We start from the raw sequence: 15,751 nt of genomic DNA, 5'->3' as shown, positions 1-15,751 counted from the left end.
GTGTTAAGTGAATATCTGGTTAAAAAATAAGACTTTTTGTCATTCTGTAATTCTTTTATGTAAAATGTTTTCAGGGAACAAAATATAAAGTTAAAACATTATTCATAATCTCGTTTTCTAATTTAAATGTGCTGACACAAATGATGTCATGATGTCCTAGTTAAATAGGCAGGCAGTTGGAAGCACTTTAATTCTTTTCCCTCACAACCACTAGATTCTTTTCATAAAGTGTACTTTCATATTTCATATCTCCCATTGTTGAATACTTCATCTACTACATTTCTGTCCAATCCTGTGTTCTGTCTATATCACTCTGTACTGGTTTGACTGATTATACAATATCTGCCCTTCATACTAGTTTAGTATGTCCTGCAAATTACCCAGTTTGTCATTTACATTCATATGAAGATTATTTATGTATATTAAAAAGAGACGCAACCTCGGCACTGATCCCTGAGGGACACCACATTTAACATTACCCCATTCTGAAAATGTTCCTCATGCCATTATCTTTCCTTCTGGTGTTCAAGCCATTTTGTAATTATGTAGCACTCATGAAAGAAATTTGAAACTGCACGGGGAGGAGCCCTTTGACACACTTTCAACATCTTGTTAAATCAGTGTCTTCACTAACAACAGGCCATTCTTAGGGCAAAATGACAACAAGTGTGGTATTACCTATTAAAGTAAAAGACTCTGAAGTAAGAAAAAGGCCTTGAAACTAAATATTAGGTATATCTATAGCTGTCACTGACACTAAATAATAATTTCACTCTAATGTGTTTATTACATCCATGACAGCTTCAAAACATATTTTTTTCATTTATTATTTTTGTGATTGACAAGAAAATGCACTACAGTAACAAATCATGGCAACTCTTATTCCTTTTTCTTACAATCAGTGGGATAATGATTATCAGATTATCACATTGTCAAATGCTTTTAAACACACATCGTCAGTGATGTTAGTGTGGTCATCATGTGTTTCAGGTCTTTCAACATAAGATTAAACCACATCTTTTGTTTAACAAGCATTAGCTGCAGATCTCCAAGGAATTATCTCTTCATCAGGCGCATCCTGATGTGTTCCCTGTTGCCACCATGTCACTAATAATAGCCTTCTTCCTTATCACTCCTTTAATACCCAGTGAGCTGAGTGCTTTGTAAAGGGACTGGGCCACAAAACCCCTACAGCCAACTCAGTAGACGTACACCTTGGTTTCCAGTTCAGAGTTCAACAGTCATTAACCAGCTCTTTGTTTCTGGTCATTTTTCGTTCGTGGCCTCCTGTCCGGCCATCTGCCTCAAGTGCCCTGCCTGAGTCGACAGTCAAATGAACTCCTTTCCAATGACCACCCAGATAAGAGTTTCCAATTTGCTTTGTTCACTGAAGCCAGTTGGAATAGAGAAAAAACAACTAGTAAATCATAAACAGAATGATGTGAGAAATCCTTACATACAAACTCACACAATAAACTTAATGGCAGAATTACTTAATCTTCACATATACATAAAAAATAAATAACATTCAAATAAGTGACAGACATTCTCTGTACATACTCTGTCAAAGTTAGTAAGATTAACTGAAAAAGGTGAAGTGGCAAGTACTCTTTTAAATGCAGTGAAAACTATCATAACAATTGTAAGTACAGTAATCCCTCCTCGATCGCGGTGGTTGCGTTCCAGAACCCCCCGCGATAGGTGAAAAATCCGCGAAGTAGAAACCATATGTTTGTATGGTTATTTATATATATTTTAAGCCCTTAGAAACTCTCCCACATTGTTTATAAACATTCTCTGCACAGTTATACAGTAAACCCTCATTTATTGTGACAGATAAATGAATTTCCACGAAGTAGTATTCTTTATTTATAAATCTAATATTTTTGCAGTTAGAGCATAGAAAACCTGTTTACGACCTTCTAAATACGTTTTTTAACATTATTAGAGCCCTCTAGACATGAAATAACACACCTTTTAGTCAAAAGTTTAAACTGTGCTCCGTGACAAAACAGAGATGACAGTTCTTTCTCACAATTAAAAGAATGCAAACATATCTTCCTCTTCAAAGGAGTGCCGTCAGGAGCAGAGAATGTCAGAGAGAGAGAGAAATGTAGACAATCAAAAATCAATAGGTCTGTTGGGCTTTTAAGTATACGAAGCACCCGCGATAAAGCGGCCGCAATGAAGGGATCAATGTGAAGGTAGTCTTTCAGCATTTTTTTACAGGAGCGTCCGTATCTTCTAAGCAAACAGCCTCTGTGCAAACAGCCCCTCTGCTTACACCCCCTCCGTCAGGAGCAGAGAATGTCAGAGAGAGTGAGAGAGACAGAGAAAAACAAACAATCAAAAATCAATACGGGCTGTTAGAGCTTTTAAGTGTGAGAAGCACCGCGGGAAGCATATCGTATATCATTGAGGAGTTTTATTTAATACGTAATACGTGCTCTGATTGGGTAGCTTCTCAGCCATCTGCCAATAGCGTCCCTTGTATGAAATCAACTGGGCAAACAAACTGAGGAAGCATGTACCATAAATTAAAAGACCCATTGTCCACAGAAATCCACGAACCAGCGAAAATTCCGTGATATATATTTATGCTTACATTTAAAATCCGTGATGGAGTGAAGCAGCAAAAGTCAAAGCGCGATATAGCGAGGGATCACTGTATATTAATGTTTTACCTTAAAAATACTCCACTAAATAACTTAAATACTTAACAGATTCACATTGCATTAATACAAAGAAATAAACATCTATAAACCATTTCTACATACCAACAATGTCTTCAAAAGGCAAACTTAACTAAACATTTAAAGCAAAAGAAGTGAGACAAACATATGCTGTTTGTTTCTACTCTCTGAGGCTCAGCTTGATGACATCATTACCCTAAGACAGACTACAGTATTCCCTAAGTAGAAAAATGCTGAACTTCACCACTAGATGGTGCTAATCTTAATCTTTTCTTATTTCGAATCTTAACCCTTAAACCCCCACATACTTGGGGACACCCCTGGACGCTAAATATTTTTTAGCTGCACTTTTTAAGTACACATCACAATTCACAAAGAAAATGTGAAATTTTAATGGAACACGTATATTTTTTCATGGAAAGAGCATCACAATCACTGCAACACTGATCATTTTACACACTGCAAATGAACTGTAAAAACTATTAAAAAAAACTACCACAACAGTCTATTATTATATGTTCAAGGTGCAACTGACGCCATTGATGAAATTCAGTAAATCACCCATTCAGCTGCACTTGAACTGGCTGCACGCAAACACACAGAGGTAAACGGTGATGATTGCAGGCTCGTCTAGTGCAGTGGCTGAATCCCAGAGACAGTGGTGCTGCAGTTCTGCTGGGGCCGGCAGTGGTCATGAGCTGGCTGGTCAATGAATATACGGCACTGACTGATCAGCTGGCAAATTGCTCTGTGAAGCAAATATAGCCGGACACGGGGTTCAATGAATGTACGTTGCCGAATATACTCGCCCCCTGCGTGCTGGCAAATTGCACTGAGACACGACTATAGCTGGTTGCAGCATTCAATGAATATACATCGCCAAATTTACTCAGCTCTGGCATGCTGGCAAAATGCACTGGAAACCGACTCTAGCCGGTTGCGGTGTTCAACAAATATACTTTACCGAATATACGTTACTCGCATTGGGAACTGACTATAGACGGTTTAAGGGTTAACCAGGACAGCACACCTCCTCTAGCTAATCTTCCCATGGTACTGTTAGTTTCGACAGAGTAATGTTCTTTTTTGATTCTGAGATGAAAAGGAAATCTGGGCTCAACAAAGTCTTGACATTGAGCTATGGGAAGAGCTGTTTTTGTTCCAGTTCAGTCATTCTTTTGTTGTGGTTGGGTCCTGATTTGACCCTATTTCACTTTATACTCCTCATTACATAGACCTTAAATGAACGGGCCAAATCCCATAGTCTTATCACATTATCAAGATTGACTGCTATTGTAGTTCAATAATTCCCCTTTTCTTTTGCATCTGTTACCCCAGGCAATTAGACACAGTACCAGAACAGGCAGGAGAGAAAGTTACACATTTATTAAGCATTATTCATATATATAGTGCCAATAAACATAAGCAATATTATTTATGAACACATTACTTCCTAGTACTGCTAATGTTTAGTCTTTCCAGGTGGCCTGTTTCTTGCATTGTCTATAGTGTCAACAGATTGAGAGTATTATTGTCTTGACTTTGGGCCTCCACCTTTTTTTCTCACTGATCAACTGTTTCAATGATCTCAGACTTTAAAAATTCATGCACCATCAACTTATCACTTTCCTCTTTGGCTCAGCATACCAAGTTCATCAATTGTTTTCTATTTTTTTCTCTTCATTTTTGACATTGTTCTTCTGTGTTCCCTTATCAGTAACCAACCAACAGCTGTTGAATCTTTCTTTTCATCTCATTTCCCCTTAGCTAAATTTAATTCTTCCAGCACCCTTTCTAGTTACTCTTGTGCGGGTGCTTCTGCAACTTCTGGCACTATGGTTGGGCTCAACTTCTGCTTTTTCTAATACTTAAACAAGGAGTTTCCGTTGACCTGTTTCGTGCCAGTAACAGCAACCTTTGAAGCTCTCTTCCTTAGCCCCCCCTGCTTACTCCAGCCTGGATTTTAGCTGGATCTAGTATAGACTGTGACAATTCTGAGTTCACTAAATCCACAAACTTGAGGACCCTGCTCACAGAGGTAAATGTTTTATTGTGTAAATGCTTCTGTGGTCACCTCTCCTTAAAACATAAACCTCTTTTTAATGTAGGCCCATAGTTATATAACACAAGTCTATTGCTACACTTATTTACCTTTTCAAACACTTACCAACTTTTGTTAAGTTAATAGTTGCAACGCACATGCACCAAGGACTATAGACCACTTCATTCTGTCACTGGTTCCTTCAGACTTCACCTAGGTATAACTGTCACTGTAGCCTTCCTGTTGGGAGTGTGCTTTCTCCCATACCCTGATTGATCTAGCTAAGAAAGGAACTTGGTTATTAGTCCCTGCTAGTGTAATAGAGAAAACATAGAGGCAAGAAAGCAGGCTTTAATAAACTTTAATATTTAAGCATTATTCAAATGTGGCAATAAACATCAGTTAAACCTGGTGCTGCAAAATGTTTTGTGTTTCCTGGTAGTCCATTTCTTGCATTGCTTAACTGTCAGCAGTAAGTCAAAGGACCTTGACATGACAATACAGTGATCCCTTGCTATATTGCGGCTTCACTCTATCACGATTTTTTTCTCATACACGCTTACGTCACTACGCATGTGCTTTCTGAGAACTTTTATCTAAGCCCTACGATGGCTCCTAAACATGCTGCTTTTTCTAAGCCTTCTGACAATAAAACTAAGCGCCGGAGGAAGATGCTTACTATCCAGGAGAAGGTGAAACTCTTGGATATGATTAAAGATGGCAATACCCTAGAAAAGCCTCCTCACACATGTGAAAAGACAGCGCCAGCAACTGCCTATGAAGATGTTCTTCAGCCGCGCACCCAGACACCCACTGCCTACTCCTAATACTCCTTCAACGGAAGAAGACAACAACGCACCTGCTGAAGATACCGCACCACCTCTGAAGACTCTCCTACTGAGGTCGTGCCTTCATAGGTTAGTGGTTGTGTGCAATTAAATGTACAGTACAATAATCTACTATATAAAAGAGTTCGGGATTGTCCTTCCGTCCCGTGAGTGCAAAGCGTAGCGGTATTCCGCTTATTACAGACTTACTACTTGCGGCTTGAGGCACGAAGCGACGCGATGTGAGCAGAGTTCTGGTGCTCTCATCGTTCCCTTGCTTTAGTGCGCAATGCGTTGGAAAAATAGACAAAATTATGTCTCTGGAAATAATTAATGTTGATGGAGTACAAATGCCTCACCGCGTAGTAAATATCAGGGGAGATGGTGCTTGCTTATTCTCATCTATAGCTTATTTAGTGCATGAAACTCCGTCTTTAGCGGTACAGATTCGGGCTGACATTGTACGACTTTGGACAGGCACTTTAAAACTTAGGTTTTTGGGAGATGTTATAAATTGGCACTTTGATGTTCTCATTCCCTACACTTACATGCCTGATGTACACATGGAGCGCACACAAATTGAGGATAAAAGTCGGTCGCCTTAAAAGGCGAGTGCGCCTAGTATGTGATATTTGTAACGTCTAATATGTCTTATTTTCTATTATTTTGTCTAATATATTGGGTAATACGAGTGTAATGGTGACTAAAGGGTGTTATTTCATGTCTAGAGGGCTCTAATAATGTTAAAAAACTTATTTAGAAGGTCGTAAACAGGTTTTCTATACTCTAACTGCGAAAATATTCGATTTATAAATAAAGAATCCTACTTCGCGAAAATTCATTTATCACGGTAGAGTCTGGAACGGATTAACCGTGATAAATAAGGGTTCACTGTATTCTCCTTTCTTCTCGCTAATGAGCTTTTTAAGCAGTCTTAAAAAGATAATTTACTATAGGTGTGATGTGGTTATCCTGCCTCCAAGACAACTTTTCCTTTTTTAAAATTAAGTTTGTTTTTTCTGAAAAGTGCTTTCAGAACTCATAAGCCTCTGCCATTAATGTTAGGAGGCTATAGTGAAGGGTGCTTGTGTAACTTAGAAATGGGGGTACTAGAAGTGGTCTTCTGCCATCATCCAAAGTTCATAAAACTAAAATCATGTATCCAAAATTAGCTGTGTTAGTTCATGCTTCAGACTTCATAAATGGGAGCCAATTACATAGCATGGTTGTATAACTCAAACAGCCTTGGAAAACATATGTGCATTATGGTAGCAGTTCAGAGCTATACATTTGATTTAAACTGGTTTTTATCTTCTGTCAATGAAAACATGCATAACGAAGCAATAGGTTAGGTTTAAATATAGCAGAGATTATTATATTTTCTATTTAAATTAACTATCAAAACATTTTGGTAATTCCTATACCATAGTCATAATAGAAAAGATTCATTTACAGTAGCCAAGTAACATGACATAACGGCTGTTTTAGCTTTACTCTTAAATATCTCAAATGACATTACAAACAGATATTAAATATTAATCTAAATCACAGTCACAATCTGCTAGTCCTGTGCGGTTGTTTCAGTTCGAATTGTAGGTTTAACTCCATAGCTTAGATGCTCTTCAGCACTGATAAACAAGATTATGCGATTTATGGACTGTGCTTGTTTGCTGATGCTGATTTCTATGATTTTTGTCGCAATAGCCTTGAACACCTGATTGTGGCAGGATTAGTATCGGGCCTCCTATTGACTGTCACGATTGTGAAATTGAAATCATCCATGAAAGTCTGGGCTAGGGGCTGCCTTATCTCACTCCAGCAGACTTAGCAATCCTCTTTATTACCAGGGCAAACACGGTCACAGAAAGGTTGGAGCCTGTGATGAACCCAACCTCCAAGCTGTGTCACTCAGATGTATTGACCCTGACAAATCGCTTGTGTTGTTTCAGAAGTTTCTTCTCCTTCATTTTCTTAAGAAATCTTCATGCAGATTTTTAAATTAAATTATTCTACTGTATAATTAGTTATTCTATAATTTATGGGAGACACCTACTAACCCATGTTGCTTTAATTATGTTTATTAAAAAAAAAATGACAGGTTGATACAGTGATTACTCCTTTCCCTCACAGCACCAAAATCCTGTATTTGAATCCCTACATAGGTACACGTTTGTGCAGAGTTTGTACATTCTCCTCATTTCCTTCCACGTGCCAAACAGATGCATGATAGGTTAAAGGGAATCTCCAAACTGTGCCCTATGACTGACTGGCAGCCCATGCAGGGAATTTTTCTACTTTGTGCATTATACCTGGAATACATGCTCACTCCTCACAACCCTACACTGAATAAACATGTCAGAAAGTGGAAGGACAGATGAATGTTGGGTAATATAAATTAGATGATTAGATTGAGTGCCTTTCAGTCTTGGTAAAAGAGGCATCAGCAAGTGCTGGTTAATTCTGGTGTTTATAGTAGTTTTACAAGCCTTTCAGCTCTGGCTAAACGTTTATGATCACAGCTGTCTGTTTTTTTCTGAAATTTTATTACTGATGATAGATTCTCTTTGAGAATGTTATGTGGTAGCATTCTGAAATAAGTGTCATTACTTATGGTACATTTGCTTGACATGCAAATACTGTCTTGCATCTCTTGGATTCCATTTGGAGTTAATTTCTTGTCATAAAAGTCATTCAGTTGGTTTATAGGGCTGAAGTGATCGAACATCACATGACAAATGATAGAAGAGACCTTAATGTTTGGTGAAAGATAAGAATAATGAAGGAAGACAGTACAAAATCATCAGAGTCTGAATCGGCACGTGTCCACATACAGTATTTCTGAGTAGAAAGTTCCAAGAGTGGAATTTGATAAATGATTTAATACATTTGCCTTAATTCCGTTAAATGACTTTACCTTAAGTGGTATATGAGTTGAAAATGTACAAAAAAAAGAAGAGTATTAAAAAAAAATCAACAAAAATACAAAAATTCTATCTAAACTAATATTACAATATTATCACAGGGTTCTGTTCTTGCTATGCATAGGGGTGGCTTGCACACTTGCCATCGTAATACCCTACAAGCATCTTTTCTTTTTTACATCTTCTTTCTCTTCTATGCATTAGTCACCAACACTGAGTTAACTCCTGGCTGTTGAGTCAATGGGTTCTTGAGAGTCACACTCTGGGTAATTACAACAGTCACTTTCACATTTAAGGTCTGCATGATAAATTCAAGATATTCAAGCTATTGTGCATCCTGCTGGACCCTAGAAATTCTCTTTGCTTTATATTTAAAAGCCAGCATGTTTGAGTATCCATATCTAGTTATATTACCAGTAGAAGCCCTGTTTAACTTTTCTGGATATCCATACTGTACGCAAAATTATAAAATATTATGTCTAGACCATTCCCATCCTCTTTAAACATTACCCTTAGTTTGTTACCTAAACTAGCTTCTAAGTTGATTCTTCCCTCAACATATAGGTTCAATAGTGCCTTTTCCTGCTACGGGCACATTTGATGCCTACTATTATTCTAACAGTCTACACCCCTCAGCCAACCAATGCAGCAGCATTCTGAGGAACATCTATTTAAAACCAGTTTCTCCCCCAGTTCTTCACTGAGGAGTTTAAAAATGGTGGGTTTTCTCACTGTATCTATAGCCCTCTTTAAAGCCATAAATCTTTGTTTTGCTCAGCAGTTTTTTTGGGGTTTATATTATTTATTAGTTTCAGTTTCAAAAATGACTGTGTTTTGTACTACAGTTTTAAGTTAGGGCTATTAGCTTTGAAGTGTTCTCATTTGAATTTAATTAGTGGTTTAATTGTGTTTTATTAGCCTTTTTAGTAGTGATGAGCAAAACAATTCATATGGAATTGAATTAACATTGTTTTGCTTCCAGCAAAATTCATGCCATTCACACAAGAAAAAAAAATTAGTTTTGGCTGCAAGCATTTTCATGAATTAATTTTACATGCAAATACCTGACATTAGTCATTTAAATAAGGACTTCTAGTTAAAAAAAAATTCTGGAAGTATGCATATCCTCAACTAGGATTATGTGGTTGCTAGGTTTTAGATGAGGGGATGGGGTGTGGCTTTTAGCAGTTTTCCATGAAGAAATATTTCACTGTGGAGAAAACACAATAATGTGTAGAACAGCATGAATAATATGCAACATATCATATTAAAAAGTGTACTGCACTCTACTGCGGTGATGTAAATGAGAGGCATAAATAGAGCTGCTACCATTGACGTGGTACGTATTACATGCATTATGCAGCTGCAGAAGAAAATACATTTAAATACAGAAATGTGAATGAGGCTTTAGGAAGCAGTATTCCTCAGTTTCTAATCCCAAAATAGCCCTTTAAAATCCTAAATAACAAACTCTTCAGTGAGTTTTGTGTTTCACAGTTGTGACATCACGTGCAAAACAAATGTGCATGTTACATAATTATATTAAATAAGGATACCATATGTAAATATATATTTTTTAATAGCATTTATTACTCATGCAGCATAATCATCTCTATGGGACTGTGAATTCTTATATTCGGAAATGGCTACAATTACAGTATTAGCAGAAAGAAAAGTACTGGCATTTTTTTCTTTAGCATTTATATTCATAGGTGTCATACAATACGATCAATGTAAACTGTCAGCTGTGATTGTTGAACCCCTTAATCACTTGTCACAGCTTTGACTCAGTAATGGATTGTAAATTATAACTGAGTGGTTGCAAAGCCATTACAGCAAAAGAGCAATTAAAATGCACAAGAAACAGAGTGGTGTGTTGGTCCAATGGCCATATGATGTGGTATTTCTATTATCAGTATAGTTTATTTGTTCAAACATATTTACCAGTAAAGATAAATGTTTTCATGTACATATCTTTTAACTTTCTTCGCTATTTTGAGTTTTTTTTACCTCAGCCATCCTTCTACACCAATAATAGTATTCATGTTTTGGATCCATTTTTTCTTTTCTCCTGAAATTTTAAGAATACCATATTTTAAAGTTGATTATGGCTGACAATGAGTATGGTGTTCAGTAAAGAACCTAACGTATAGTTTACGTTAAAGCACCACCAACAATGCAAATGGGAAATTATCTTGAATTATTTTAAATAAAGGGTGGCCTTTCTTGACTTGTGTCTTTAATATTGTTTATTTTTGTTGGGAATGTTACAATTTATGGTGGCACTGTGGTAGCACTACTGCCTCACAGTAAGGAGACCAGGGTTTTCATCCCGGGGAGTTTAGATGTCCCACAAGGTCACACAAGGCTTTAGGTTTCCTATTTATGATGCCTGTTGATAATCACAATTTAATAATAATTTAGCAAAAATGTGTGCATTTTGCACAATTTGAGCATATGATTGGATTGCTGATATGTGGCTGATGCAACAAAAGTAATGAGAGATTCCCAGCGCTGCTGCTGCTCACCACGAAAGCAAATCCATGCCAACAGCGGTCGCACTATAAGTTCTTATCGTTGATGGGTGATGCAAGGACCATTATATTTTCAGGGAACAGTATTACTTGGCCACTAACCTGGCCACAACTGTGCCTGTTTGCTGTGTCTGTGTATAGGAGAGCTGTAGATTCCGCTACAATAAATAACCGTGCTGTTCCTGTTTTAAGCTGAATAAAGCTGGTTTTGCTAAAGTACTGAGACTCAGCCTCATGTTTTGGGGTGCAAGACAGGGACTCACACGTCACAACATTTTGAATGCACCTCCCCTTGACTTCTCCTTTAGCATTTGATCCACTATTTAGCAAAAATAATGCTGTTGGATGAACTTAACAGTTCTGAAAAAAATCATGGCATGAATTTAATCCCCTTCTCATCTTCTCTGCTTCACAAAGTAGAGGTTCAGTTCCCTTAGCCGCTTAGATCTGGACACCTGAATGGCAAGACATACACTAAACTTAAAAAAAATTGGAAAAATGAATAAAACAAATTTGAGTGCAATTCAGTGTTAAAAACCAAGCAGTTACCTACAATATGCATATTTTAAGTGCATTAGTAACATCAGCTGCATCCCAATTGATATCTTAAAAAATGGGACACCCTGGCTTTTCTTTTGTCTTCTACTTCATTTGCCTGCTAAAATGCATCAAATTCATTTATCTGATGCAGTCATTGCCACAAAAAGAAGTAAGGGCTCATTTATACTTCACGCTCAGAATGCATACGCGCCTGCATCATGGCTGCCACGCGTTCCCAGATTTCATTTCACGCGTCCTCTGAGTAGGTCCTCAGAAATTAGCACGACGCGTGCGCGAGTTGCAGTACTAGCAACAAGTCGGGGGGGTGCAGTGTGCTAAAAGTCGGAACGTGACGTCAGTGTCTCTGTTTATTATCTACATGTGACAGAAAGCCTCTATGCAGATCCTACGGGATGAATGCTTTGATGTGGTGAAGCAAAATTTCGGCTTTAATCTTGAAATGTCCAATTTAACCTCATAGTTTACTTTATCATTAATGCAGACCATCGTAAACGTCATCCCAGTTTATAATCACTACGAGCTTCTTGGACCTGAGAGCAGCGGCAAGCAGCAATAGATCACCACACAGAACACATGACATGTCTGATATTCCAACTCTCTGCACATTTAGAATCTTTAGATTTGTACTTGATACCACTTTCATGATGAAATGCATCAAAGTGTTGTCACACATGTGCGATTAGGAGGCAGTCAAAGAGCCTAAAGGTGAGTGAAACATCGCGAGATAGAGGGTTGTCACGTGGTACTTACCTGAATCTCTTTTGCTCAACAGAAAACTTGAAGAAAAATAATTCCTCCACTTCCAGGATTCCAAAATGGCCGCAATGACGTTACTTCCGGCCCACCATGATGACGTCACTTCCGGCTCCATCAATCCACCTCACTTCCGTCCCATCATGATGACGTTGTTTCCGGTTCCTGTTTTCAACGTCACTTCTTGCCAACCATTTCCTGTCCCATAATCCTTCTCTGTATAAAGTCGCCATTTTATGTGAATTATTGATGTCGGGCCGTAGCCAGCGACATACTTTCCCCCAAGCTTCAAAGCCCTGGGTTCTTATCGGTCTCTCTGGATCGAACTGCCACTCCCTCCATTCTCTCGCCTGCTGTTCCGGAGATACGCCGTAGCGCTTGAAGACCTCCTTTTTTAGAGCGTCATAATCAGCTGCCTGCTCCTCAGTTAGATCATAATAGGCTCTCTGCGCCGTTCCCTTCAGGTAGGGAGCCAGTATGTACGCCCATTCCGACCTTGGCCATGCGTTCCGCTTAGCGGTACGCTCGAAAATCAAGAAGTATGTCTCGATGTCGTCCGATTCTGTTAGTGTAGCAATAGCAATAGGTGGTGGCCGAGCGACCTCCGTCCGTACACCTGCAGCAGCAGCAGCAGCACGAGCGTTGGCTTCTGCTACCTGGGTCCTTGTCTCACCCATCTGTATCTTCAGGGTTTGCAGATCGCCCATGATGGTGCTCAGAACGGTGTTCAGGTCCTGTTCTTCCGACATCTTTAAATAAACAAAGAACAATCCTGCCGGCTACGCCAATTGTGATGGTTATTCTTCTTTAAAAGAATCTTACACAACACAAAACAAAGTTTTGGGGACCGTCCCCATATATTGTCGTCCAGACAATTAAAGAAAATAACGATTCAAAGTCTCAGAGCAAAACAATGAACAGATTTCTTCAGTCAAAATGGCGACTTTATACAGAGAAGGATTATGGCACAGGAAATGGTTGGCAAGAAGTGACGTTGAAAACAGGAACCGGAAACAACGTCATCATGATGGGACGGAAGTGAGGTGGATTGATGGAGCCGGAAGTGACGTCATCATGGTGGGCCGGAAGTAACGTCATTGCGGCCATTTTGGAATCCTGGAAGTGGAGGAATTATTTTTCTTCAAGTTTTCTGTTGAGCAAAAGAGATTCAGGTAAGTACCACGTGACAACCCTCTATCTCGCGATGTTTCACTCACCTTTAGGCTCTTTGACTGCCTCCTAATCGCACATGTGTGACAGTGTGTATGTTACATTTTACATATAATTTTGTTTAAATAATGAATACTGTTAATAATTACACACATGGGGGTGTCACGGTGGTGGAGCGATAGCACTGCTGTCTTGCAGGGAGTTATGTTGCTGGTATTTCCTGCTTGTATTCCACACTGTGCTCCGTTTTCCTTCCAAAGATATGCAGATTTGGGGATTTGGTGCCGCTAATATGACGCTAATGTATGAGAGTGCTTGTATTCACCTTGCGATGAGCTGAGGCCTCATCCAGGGATTGTTTCTCACTCGTTCAAAATGCTTGCTGGAATGGACACATCCCTGGATTGATGGATTTAATCAATAAACTTAATTTTCAGAGATATTGCGGTAAGGTGTCACCAAAATTTAATAAGTGTTCCAGGCAATTTACAACACAGAGAAGCCGAACCTGTTCCCACCGTGATAATATCTTGCACTGCCACCTGATGGATTCCTCCAGATTTACATAAAGTACGTGCGCAAGTATTAACACTACAACGCTTGCGTAGCAGGAGCGTCCACAGCAGCATGCGTCACATCGTATAACTCCAGCCTAAGATGTAATGTCTGAGGAAGTTTCTAATGAATTTGCCAAATGAATTATTAATCTTAATATTCATTTTGAAACCGTTATTGATGAGAAGTCAGTCAAGTTGTATTTCTGGAACCATGCAAATTGAGGTGAGAGGCTGTTTCTTTCTTTAAATAACAGGAGCAAAATGAACGATGGTGAGTTTAACTGATCAATCATTGGCTCTTTCTCAAACTCTACAATTAAAAGAAGCTATATACTAAATTCTCACTACAGTATCCGCTAACTATTTACTCTTGGGAGTTGTTTTGACTTCTCTACACAACACATTTACACCTCTTTTACTTAAAAACTGGCTACAGCATGACTGTGAAAACAGATAAGACAAATGACTAAGGACAAAGATTTGGAGAAGAACAAGGATAAACATGTTATGGATAAGTTATATAATTAAGGAATGTGTTAACATCTTATTCCTGCAGGCTTTGCTCAGTGGTGTATACTAAAACATCTGTTCAATGAAAATTACTTTCAGTTTTTTTTTATCTTAAGATTGCATAGGCACAGAATTTCCATTCTGAATATGTTTTTGACGCATACAATTACAGTATGTTGTTACCTTAATAGTTATACAAAGTGTCTAGTAAAAAAAAAAATTACTTGCTCATTCTGCAAGGATTTATTAGATTTTAGGTTTTGTATAAATCATACACTTGCTGAATGAGAGATGCTGGCTTGCTTAAATTAATTTTTCATTGCACTTAATAATTCAGTATGTTTTCAAGACAATGTTCAATGAAACTGTAGAAGTTCTTTAGTGTAGCACTTTTTTGTGTTTTAACACTCTGAGTTGCAAATATAAGGTAACCTGTAGAGGTGGTCCTAATATTAACATTGGACCAACTTGGGCAGTACAACACATTCAAACTGTGGTAGAAAATTTACATTGTATTAAAGAAAGAAAACAGGACAATTCAGTATTCAGGCAGGAGAAAAGGTGTTCATTGTATCTTTTAATGACTCCTCGGCAAAATGCCTTAGGGACGTCATTCTGCAAAAACAATCTGTTACAACATGGTCAGAATGGTCAGAGTAAACATAAAACAGAGGTTCATTTTATAAACTACTCAATTTACATACAGTTGCAATCAGTGCATACATTTACTCTGGTTGGTTCCTTGGTTTACACCAAAATGACTTATAAAAAAATAAAAGTCTATTATATTATATTCTTCTTATATCTTTTGAGATTAGCTACCACTTTTGTAATTTCTGTGCATATAACAACTGTCTGATGAGGTTAGTATTGCTGAATCACAGCACATAAATCCAGACTTGCCTTTCTACCTGTAGTTTCTGTGCTGTCCTGTATCCATATTAAAAAAATGCTTTTATGTGTTGTTTGGGGTAACCAGTGCCCTTCTCATTCTGCCTAACAAAATAAATTGTATTGTTTGCTTTTCTATGATCCTGGTGGAAAGATATGTACCTGAAAGTTATTGCAAAATAGAATACTCTTAACAGTATCCAGCTCTGATGCTTTTTTTTTAAGATGTCTCATGCTTTTGACTTTTTTTACTCCAGCCTGTTCTTGCCTTAGACTTTGAACATTTAGTTTCT

This window comes from Polypterus senegalus, chromosome 5, assembly GCF_016835505.1.
Source record: "Polypterus senegalus isolate Bchr_013 chromosome 5, ASM1683550v1, whole genome shotgun sequence".
NCBI lineage: Eukaryota > Metazoa > Chordata > Cladistia > Polypteriformes > Polypteridae > Polypterus > Polypterus senegalus.
The sequence above is the reverse complement of the archived record's forward strand: the minus strand, read 5'-3'. Positions refer to the sequence as shown.